The sequence below is a fragment of the Aedes albopictus genome, chromosome 1 (assembly GCF_035046485.1).
Source record: "Aedes albopictus strain Foshan chromosome 1, AalbF5, whole genome shotgun sequence".
NCBI classification, from domain to species: Eukaryota; Metazoa; Arthropoda; class Insecta; order Diptera; family Culicidae; genus Aedes; species Aedes albopictus.
Genome location: NC_085136.1, coordinates 83,832,720 through 83,841,310, shown reverse-complemented (window position 1 = coordinate 83,841,310; position 8,591 = coordinate 83,832,720). Strand labels below are relative to the sequence as shown.

Genomic DNA, 8,591 nt, shown 5'->3' with positions numbered 1-8,591 from the left:
CTGATGTCTATCGGGGATGGTCAATTGAGCCCAGCGAAATGCATCGGATGTGTTGCCCTGAGGGATGAAAACTACACAGTGCAACACATTTTTGTTGAAATTGGGTTAAAACGTAAGTAAAATAAGAAGTAAAATGAGCAAGTACATAGAAACAAGGCAGATCACAGCAATCAGAAGATTACTACTACCCTGAAAAAAAAAATAACTTGGGAGTTCTACAATATGTAACGTAATGTTTAAGCTTACCACAAACAGCAGCTTATGCGCCACTTCCTGGGTTTAGGAAGACTGCTGATGCTGTTTAGGTCCCGGCTTTGAGACCCTCTTCTAGGGCGAGTCTTTGAATGGCTCAAACACACTGACTAATTCTTGAGCTCCCAAAAAATGACCCAACTCACCTGTTTAGCCCCTGTAAATTGAGAGAACTCTTTACCCACGAAAATTAGAAAAATTCAATGAAATTAAAAAAAAAAAAAAATAATCTAAAAGCTCACTTCAGTAGCGATTTTGGAAAAGTGCCGAATATGTGCCCGTTTTTGGAACCAGTGCACGAAGTTTTAGAAAAAAATCTTTATTGGTCCAATTCGTGCACAACACTCTCTTATCGCTAGCTAATTCTTCCCTTAATCTATCTCTTCTTCTAAAGGGTACTTGCGGGTGTGGGTCGGTATTGGCTGCACTCCACGTGTTCATAGGGCTATTCATCGATCGCTCGACTTTCGTTCGCACGTGAAACTCACACCCGCAGATAAAATTTCCAAATACTTGACTGCTCCTTGGCTACCAACTAGGGAACCACTGGTACGTGAGGTCCCCTGAAGACGGTCGGTGTGCAAAAACGGTCCACCGGAGAAACGGACGACTTGTTTTCCGTCTTCGAATAGTCGTCGCTGGCGTTCGAGCAGTTCTATGCGTGTGGATAGTGAGTGGCTTTGGGTTGCAAAAGCGAGAGCGTCGACGAGAGGTTCTCACGAACGGAGCGCGCAAAAACCGGTGCAGCACGTGGTTCGGTTGGTGCTCTGGTGCAAGCCTACACAACCACCCTACGTTGTAGGGAATTTCCTGCAACATATTCTTATAATACTTGTACTTACTAGCTCTGATCTTGGCTTACCTTGTAATTTACAAACTTAAATCACAATAAGCGATTACACGCGTGACTATTTAGTACCGTATCATATACTACAATTGAAACAGATTAGTATGAATTGTGTAATGACTTTTCAATTTACAAATGAAGTCTCACCAATTACAATTTAGTAGCTGTTCTCTAGGTACTTCAAATAGATTACTATTTTGTCACACTTCAGAACTATTTGGTAACACCTATGGCTTTCTAATAACGGTTGCACTAGGTACTTATGCGTCCGCACAAATCAAGTATCACTACTCAAGTGACAAGCTATTGTAGTGGGCCAAGTTGCCCAAACTATAGTTTTAAACTACTGCGTAATATCCGCAGGACAAAGAATTCTCTTTGTTTTAAATAACTTTAGGCAGTTTACAAATCACTGCATGTTACAGTGCATTGCCTAGCTGCACAATTTAAAAACCAGGTAGTTCTCATTCGTCGGTAACTCAAGAGCATTGGAGAGCGGAGCCAAATTTAAATTTATACCGAAAGCACTCAGAAATTTCCCTTTTATAGAAGGTCGAATAAGGTGTTTGTCCGTGCTTAGCTTTTATGGTGATGTTCGCTTGGCGATGTTATAGCATTATCATGGAGCTTGAGCATATTAGTCGAGGAAAAATTGATATTATTTGTTCACAAATTGGACTGTGAATTAAGTGACTTTACAAATAAAAAATGTCATGAAGAGGGTAGGCTTGAATGACCCTTAGAAAATTTTCATAATTTAATACTAAAATAAAAAGTGTGATAATTACTTAAAATATTTCCTCGGCTATTTTTTTTTGGAACTTCTTAGGATTTTTTGTGATAATTCCTATGGAAATTTTTGAGAGAGAGAGAAATTTAATTTTTTTTTTTTTGTTAAAGTTATCGCGATAATTTTTGGCAATTTCTAGGGAAACTCATTCTACAATTCATTTGAAGATTCCTTTAGCGTGTTTTTTGTTTGGAAACTCTTTTGGAAATTTCTTTGGCAACTTCTTTTTATCTGGGGATTCCGTCAGCAGTCCTTTTGAGGATCCTTTCTGTATTTTCTTCTTAAACCAGTTTTACATTATTTGAAAAAATGACTCCTAAAGGAATTACTATGGGCATTTCTTCGTCCAAAACCTGTATAAAAAAAATCTTCGTCATTACCTTTGGAAAAATCTTTGGCAATTATTTTTGCAGTTTTTGTCGTGTTTTTTTAATTATCCTGAGATTTGTTTGAATTTCCTACATAAGTCCTGAATACATTCCTTCGGAAAGTTATTTGGGAATTCATCTGTTTTTTTTTTTTATTTTTCTGATTTTTTACTACAATTTCGTCAGCAAACTAATTAAGAAATTCTCTGGCGATGTCTTTGAAATTTCTCTCAGCGATTTTTCGAGGGTGCCATCAACATTTTTCCTGGAAATTTCTCTGGAAATTGCCTTTGGTTTTGGAAATTTCTACGGTTATTATTTTGAGGTTGATTTCGGAAAATTCAAAATTTTCAAGGAAAAATATTAAAACATATAGGCACTACTTATCTGTCTTAGTACAAATCATGAAAACAAAAAAAAAATACTTATTTTGTTCCTTGTACATTTCTATTTTATCTAAAAAGTATTTTACATTATGTTCAAATCGATATAAATAAATTGTACCCTAGTTGGATACTGGGATCAGTATGACCCAGACAGGATCGCTGAACGTACACTACGTTATCGTGGTGCACCTAACTTAGCATTTTGGGAAGTTGCAAATCGGCAAATTTATAAAATCAACAATGTTATAAATTAAGGAAAACGTACATTATAAAAAAAAACAAAAAACGAAAAAACGATTTTTAGGCAAGGGTGATCTTTGTCACCCTAATGGAACAATTCCATCAGTTTTAAAAATGTTTTGGGAATCACATCACGGCACATTTTCTATGGAATCACTGAACGGGATTGTTATCCAACTGTATTGAAACTTCTTTATATGCAGGATATTATTATGCATTTTAAATTAATACACCTTTTTATGGTTCTTTTTGAAGGAGAAGCTATTCGGAGCCAATAATGTGCACAGAAAAAACCCGGATTGATCCACCTAGTGGTGATAGTGCCTTTCTCGTCGAATATGTACTCATGACGTTTCCGTTGACGTTATCTGAAATGTTCCTGAATCATGAGAATACTTTACTTAGAATTTTATCAGAGCTGTGGAGTTTAGGATTTCTCTGGGAAGGAATCACTCCTCACGTGCAACACACACAACTTACCCAGGCTGACGTTGGTTCGCAAGTGGCAAGAGTGAGCGCGGTTGGGTGACGCCTGGAGTTGTTGCTACGCAAGCAGGGATGCTAACATTGTCTACTTGACAGTTCGCATCACATTCAAATGCGCTATATCGCCTGCTGTGATCATTCTCTTTATCACAGCTTTATTCAGTACATCTTATATCTCACAAAAGCCATCATTGAATTGACTTTAAACTTATTCTATGAATGAGTGTAATCAGTTTCGTACCTTTTAATTCCGCCCTATGTTGCTTATCCTTTGACAGATACGCGTATTTCGACTACCACTTGTAATCTTCCTCAGTGTCAGTTATCCACTTAAATTACAAGTGGTAGTCGAAATACGCGTATCTGTTAAAGGATAAGCAACATAGGGCGGAATTAAAAGGTACGAAACTGATTACACTCATTCATAGAGGGTTCGAAAAGTCGGTACAAGATTTAAACTTATTGATGGCACATATTCCGACGTTATGTTCAACGTACAGGCAGAGCTGAAAAATATCAGACCTCTCAGTTGACAGCTTGATCTCCTTCACTATCACTGGAGGCCGATCAACACCAAGACGATACATCTTTTTCACAAACACAGATACCTTAACGATTTTTGACAAAGTATTTTCTACTCACTTCTACACACGCTATATTTTATTATCATTGGCTACAAGATGCATGTAAAATTTGACAAAAACATGCAAGTAACTGAAATTTTTCATACTGAATCCCATTCAACTTTCAACCACATTACAGTGCGTGAGGGAGTAAACAGTCGCACAAAAATTTTACGCAGTCATTTTAGACACGAAAGAGAATTGAAAAAGTTTGTTCGGAGTTATTACGATTAAATTTTAATTTTCCCATACAACGTTGACCCATCCTTCTGCATTATTACACCTCAGGAATCTGAAATGGAGTGATTGGATGAGATCGTCTTAGTTTTGTCAAGATATCTATCGCTTACTTTAATTTATCTCACTTTTGAATTCCGACGAAGCACCCAACGCTAGTTTTGGAATACTACCGGTAGTTTCTTATGTGGTTCGAGACTATTTTCTTGCTTACCGTTCATCAGGTTATCGGAAAATCCGCGATTTGACGTGTCGCATGCATGGGTTTGGTTCGCTTTTATATTTGGCCACTTCCAGCGGAACACACGGAACCGGTTTCGGAACACCATCGGTTGTCCCAAATATGGTCTGAAACTATTTTCTTGCTAACCGTTCATCAGGTTACCTGATGTGTCGCAGTGGAGCGGGCCTGGTTTAATGGTTAGAACACAAGACTATCATGCCAAGGGCCTGGGATCGAATCCCACTCCCGACATATTCACAAAACGTAGGTTCTTCCTTCGGAAGGGAAGGGAAGGGTCCCATGAACTAGCTTCGAGTTAAAAATCTCGTTAATAAAGACAAAAAAAAATAATATTTGGCCACTTCCGGAGGGAACCCGGAACCGGTTCCGGAACACCACCTGTTGCCTCAAATATGGTCTAAAACTCTTTTTTACTAACCATTAATCAGGTCGCCTAAGGAGCCGCGATTTGAAGTGTCGCATGCATGGGTTTGGTTCACTTTTATATTTGGCCACATCTGGCGTGACATACGGAACCGGTTCCGGAGCACTACCGGTAGAATCTTAGGTTGTCTGAGACTATTTTCTTGCTTATCATTCATCAAGTTATTGAAAAAGCCGCGACTTGATGTGTCGCATGCCTGGGTTTGCTTCACTGTTATATTTGGCCACTTCCGGCGGGACCTCCGGAACCGGTTTTAGAACACCGGTAGTTTCTTATGTGATCTGAAACCATTTTCTTGCTAACCGTTCATCAGGTTATCGCAAAGGGCGCGATTTGACGTGTCGCTTGCATGGGTTTGTTTCATTTTTATATTTGTCCACTTCCGGCGGGACACCCGGAACCGGTTCAGGAACACTACCGGTTCAGATATTATCTGAGACTATTTTCCTGTTAACCGTTCATCAGGTTATTGAAAAAGCTGCGATTTGATGAGTCGCATGTATGGGTTTGGTTCACTTTTATATTTGGCCACTTCTGGTGGGACCTTCGGAACCGGTTCCGGAACATTACCGGTTCAGATATGGTCTGAGACTATTTTCTTGCTTACCGTTCATCATATTATCAAAAATGCCGTGGTTTGATGTGTCGCATGCGTGGGTTTGTTGCGTTTACATATCTAGCCCCTTCCTGGGGTACCGAACCGGAACGCCTAAATGGCCATAATTCCGGAACGGCCGGACCGATCCGAACCATCTTCAATAGCAAACAATGGGACCAGATTCCGCGTCGAATGAACCGTCGGTCATTAAAATCGGTTGAGATTTACTGCCGAAAAGTGACGTGAGTTCGTTTGTACACATACACACACACATACATACACACATACACACACACAGACATCACCTCAATTCGTCGAGCTGAGTTGATTGGTATATGTGACTCGACTCTCCGGGCCTCCTATCAAAAAGTCATTTTTGGAGTGAACATATAGCCTTTCCAGTACACTTAGTGTACGAGAAAGGCAAAAATATGACGGTAACTTTGGCAACGGTGACTAGAGGACGTTGGGAGATTACAGGGACGTCTCAGTGGGTGATTCAAGGCGGTCTGAAGGGCATTTCAGGGGGATCTCAGAAGCGTTCCAAGGGGCTTAGGGGGTCTCATGGCCGCTTAAGTGGTGTTTCAGTAGAGAGGCTCGAAGGCGTTTTTACGGGTCTCAGGAGCGGTTCAGGGGGGTACCAGGGGTGTTTTAGAGGGTACCAGGAGTCCTAAGTGGAGTTTCAGGGGGTCAGAGAGCATTTCAAGGGGCCACAAGGGATTTTAGGGGACTCCAGGAGTCTCAGGAATCCCTCCTCAGGGTGTCTGGGTGTCTCAGGGTCTCAGGGCCTTTCAAAGAGTTTCAATTATCTGTATCTGTATCTGACTGGGATTCTCAGGGGCTTTTCAAGGGGCTCAATATAATTCCGGGGGCCTCATGTGTGCTTCAAGCTATCTACGTAGTTTCCAAAGGAGTTCCAGAAGATGCCACAGAGGAACTTTAGGGTGTCACAGGGTGTTTTTGCACGCCTTAACCCTTTGAAGCCGCATTTTTTCCAAGCGTTATTATAGAGATTTCTCTACGTTTTTCTGTAGTTTTGGTGGCCAATAGCATCAAATCGGTAGAATATTATGAAGAATATTTTTTCTGGATATCCTAGGTCATCCAAACTATTCTTGAGTTTAAATGCTTAAGTCAATGGGTGTAACGATAACTTCTTTCATTATACAAAGCTACGATTTGTAATCTATCATGTCCAGTAAGTTTATAGAGGTTATCAGATCAGGCAGGATATCCTAGGTCATCCAAACTGTTCTTGAGTGTAGATCCTAAAGTCTGCGGGGATAACGGTAACTTCATTCATTATACGAAGTTACGATTTGTAATCTATCATGTCCAGTAAGTCTTCTGAAAGGTTAATAGACAATATCAGATCAGTCAGCATATCCCAGGTCATCCAAACAGTTCTTCAGTTTAGATCTTAAGGTTTGCGGGTGTAAATGTAACTTCTTTCATTATACAAAGCTACGATTTGTAATCTATCACCAGTACGTCTTCTGAAAGTTACAGTGGTTGTTTTCATCAACTAAGCTTCATAACAGTAAGGAAGCCCATAATATCCCAAAAATGTATAACAACGCTTATTGTTCGTATAAATGCTATGGCAAGTACAATGGATTATGTAATACTACTTAACGTAGTGGCAGAAATTATTATCACAAATGTAGACCTAAACCTATGATCTTCGGAACAGTGTTGTTGATTTTCAATATCTCAACACTATCTTAAAATGACTCATGATATGCCAGGGGGATTACAGATTACAGTTTATAGTTCATTGTGAGAATAACTACTGTTACTATGAAGAGCTAAACTTCAGAATAGTTTGGACGACCCTCAATGTCCCAAAGGCTCATAATAATATATAGTGAGCTTCAGATTGGTCTAGTCACCGTGATTGATTATGAAACGTTACTCAATATGTCAGATATAGCTTCCGAGATATTACGAGTGTAGATCTGAATTTCTGAACTCAAAAATAGTTTGAATGACCTCTAATATTTCCATAGTGTCTCTAAATGACATTTGAGGTTTCAAGAGCTTCACGGATCTCAGCAGACTATGCTATGCAATTAGTTATGGCGAAACATATAAAGTTTTTCTTGTAGATTTGAAGTACTTCATTATAGAACAGCTTGGACGACCCTGAATGTCGTAAACGTTTATAATAAGCTAGTAGACTTCAGATTGCTCCAGTTACTACGGTTGGTAATGCAGCGGCACTCAGTATAACAGATATGGATACTGTGACGAGTGTACACCTGAAGTCATGAACTCCAAAGTAGTTTGACTGACCTGAAAGATCCCTGTAGTGTCTTTAAATGACATTTGATATTTCAAGTGCTTCGCGGATCCCAGCAGATTATGCAATATGTACTATTATTTATGGCGAAAACACATAAAGTTTTTCTTGTAGATTTGAAGTACTTCATTATAGAACAGTTTGGACGGCCCTGAATGTCCAAAAGGTTTATAATAAGTTAGTAAACTTCATATTGCTCCAGTAACTGCGGTTGATTATGCAGCGTTACTCAGTATAACAGATATGGTCTGACCTGGAAGATCCCTATAGTATCTATAAATGTCATTGTAGATGTCAGGAGCTTCACGGATCCCAGTTGGTTATGCAATGATATTATTTTTGGCGAAAATACATATAATTACTCAAGTAGATTTCAAGGACTTCCCTATAGGACAGTTTGGAACACCTAGAGCAGGGGTTTTCAGACATTTCGGCTCGCGGTGCACTTTTTGGAAATAAATCACTCCGTGGTGCACATGTTCATTATTGTTAGAAAAAAAACAATTCCAAATTTGTCAAAAAGCTGTCGAATTTTTCATAGCAATTCCAAGGTGCATACACTCGTGATTAGTTTTTCCCCCACCAATTATGATACTGGCTTACGTTTTTTCATCACTTATCGGAGCATAGTGAAGTGACACAGTTATTCGACTTAAAATACCTCTTGCTCAGAATGTTTCTGGAAACTTTCAGACAAGATTTTTATAAATGCTGAATGAAATCTTGAGCTGTTGAGGTGTTTTGTTTTTAAGAACCTCGGTGAAGTCCTTCCAAGACTACTGAATTATTTCTAG

At 39.3% G+C, this 8,591-nt stretch overlaps 1 long non-coding RNA gene across 1 annotated transcript; it reads right to left on the bottom strand.

The window, feature by feature from the left end:
- Positions 1-670: 670 nt before the first annotated feature.
- On the bottom strand, positions 671-1,796 carry LOC115255953 (uncharacterized). Its single transcript, XR_009996221.1, has 3 exons — positions 1,247-1,796; positions 1,115-1,182; positions 671-1,062 (listed from the first exon to the last, which is right to left on the bottom strand). It is a non-coding gene; the product is annotated as an uncharacterized LOC115255953 (long non-coding RNA).
- Positions 1,797-8,591: the final 6,795 nt, after the last annotated feature.